The 2,454-nt window shown below is 34.9% G+C and overlaps 1 non-coding gene across 1 annotated transcript; it reads left to right on the top strand.

The window, feature by feature from the left end:
- Positions 1-2,081: 2,081 nt before the first annotated feature.
- On the top strand, positions 2,082-2,218 carry LOC119472762. The gene has a single exon (XR_005201953.1). It is a non-coding gene; the product is annotated as a U4 spliceosomal RNA (small nuclear RNA).
- The last annotated feature ends 236 nt before the right edge of the window (positions 2,219-2,454 follow it).

The raw sequence follows: 2,454 nt of genomic DNA on the forward strand, positions 1-2,454 counted from the left end.
ACCTCAGGGATGAAGGTACCAGATACTTCTGAAAGCAGCAGAGCAGAATATAAAAATAGGATTGAAAGTGTGTGAAAATGGGCAGAGAGAATTCCAGGGCTCCTTTTCCATCCATCACAGACAGCTGACAGACCCCATATCATATCAGGAGTCTTGAGGATTGCTATCTGGAAAAGTGAATTCAGGTGATGCTAGATGCAGGCACAGATAAAGGTGAATATGAGATGCCCAGATAAAAACATGGGTATTAACTGAAAAATAATCTCAAGCTCTAGTCCCCAGTCAGCTGGCAGAACCTGCAAGCAGGCTTAGATTCTTTTGACAAAATATTAGTCAAGTCCTCTCTGGAGAAACTTATCAATCCAGAAAAAATACTTAAAGATACTGCGAGTTGATGGCTGTCCAACAAAAAGGCCCAGCCAGAACCTTCTAAGGTAAAGCCTACCAGTTTACATCCATCCTCCACCCAAATATAGTTTCCAGTCTGTTTTGTTATTACTCTTATCTCAAATAACCACCCTCTCTTGAAAGATAGGATTCAAAACAAAAACAGAGGAGACAAAATGTTAAAAAGAAAGAAAATCCAGGAAACAGAGAAAACAGCCAAGAAAGTTTCAAAACATAATAATCTCCTCAAAAAAGAAGAGAGTATATTGTATCTATGAAATAGTAATAGGAGGCTGAGAAAAACAAAGAGCCATCAGAGAACAACAACAACAAAAAAAGAAAAGCTCTTAGAAATTAAAAATACAATATAAGAAGTGAAGAATTCAAAAGAAGGGTTGGAAAATAAGGTTGAGAAAACCTGTCAGAGACTTGAACAAGAAAATAAGAAAATCAGATGATTGACCAACAAGGGTCTAACTTCCAAATAACAATTGTTCTAATCAGAAAGAACAAAGAAAAATATTGTTTTCTAAAACTTAGATGTATTTTATGAAAGCTTCCATTTTCTGGAGAGCAAAGAAATAATGTTACAAATTCATAATGCTTTAGATTTATCTTTTGAGGAGAAACCTCCAAACAAGCCAGAAAAGGATCATTCACATTTCATCTCCAGTTTCTTCCAACACATATTCAAATAAGAAAAGCACTAATAAGTTAGTTCCCTCTTTTCCCAGACATACAAAAATGTGTCAATAATTTCAATAAAATTTTCTACTACTTTTACCAAAAGATTTCATCAAGCTTTGTCATCCCACCTTCATTTGTGCCTGAGCAACCCTAGAATTCAATCTCTCCAGATATAATCCTCCAATCTTCTAGTAGGTGTGAGAGGACGTTTCCCTGGCTGCGGTGGTAGGACATGAATCCAGGATCTTAGCTGCCTCTTTTAAATGCTTTCAACCCATCATCCTGTTCAGATCCATTGCTCCACCACTTTTAGGTATATCTCATGCCTTCAATTCCTGCACATTTTTCATGTGTCTTCTGTTTGAATTAGACATTAAACCCTTCAGACATTTGTGCACAAATGACAAATTCCTATAATCAATCTCTAAAAGTTTTCTCAAAAAAGTCACTAGACACAGTTGCAAAAGGGCTACAGTTATGAATAGACACTTATATTTTAAGAAAGTAATTTGTTTGTATGCAGAAAGAGACATGTACTTACAGACATGTGGCAGCCTCAGTTTTACAATTTCATTCAAAAGCAAATACTATAGATCAATGAAAGTCCATTACTATTTACCTTTGAAATTGTCATAACCTTCAGATACTTCCACATACAGTTCAAAGACTCTCCACCACAAACCTTGGTTTTCAGTCTCTGAACTGAAAAACAGGAGGCCAACCAAGTCCACCAGGCTCTCATTCTATACACAGCTCTGGCATCCAGACAAGATCCTTTCGAATCTAGGATTCTCTGTTTTAAAAAATAGTATTTTGATTATTTGATTTTCAACCAGCAGTCATGATTTATAGAAACAGATCCTTTTAGTTTCAATTTTATAAATGATAAAGACATTTTAACCATGAATAGGTACAAAAAAATAGCATGTATAAGACCTCCTTTTCATAGGACAATGGGTGACTACATTCAATACTAACTTACTTGTACATTTTAAAATAACTAAAAGAGCATTGCACCGTGGAAGTATGGTAGCCAATGAGGTTTACCTGAGGTGTGATTATTGCTAACTGAAAACTTTTCCCAATACTCCACCATGATGACTTATAACATAGTATTGGCAATTTTTGAGAATCTCTATGGAGATGGGCACTAAATATTTCAGTAAAAAAGAAAATATATTAAGTAAATAAATAATTGGATTGTTTGCAACACAAAAAATAAATACTTGAAGGGATGGATAACCCACTCACCACGATGTGATTATTTCACATTGTTTGCCTGTATCAAAACATCCCATGTTTCCCATAAATACATACACCTTCTATGTACCCATAAAAATTAAACATTAAAAAAGAGACATTTTAACCATGGCAAACATG

This window comes from Cebus imitator, unplaced genomic scaffold (assembly GCF_001604975.1).
Source record: "Cebus imitator isolate Cc_AM_T3 unplaced genomic scaffold, Cebus_imitator-1.0 Scaffold117, whole genome shotgun sequence".
NCBI classification, from domain to species: domain Eukaryota; kingdom Metazoa; phylum Chordata; class Mammalia; order Primates; family Cebidae; genus Cebus; species Cebus imitator.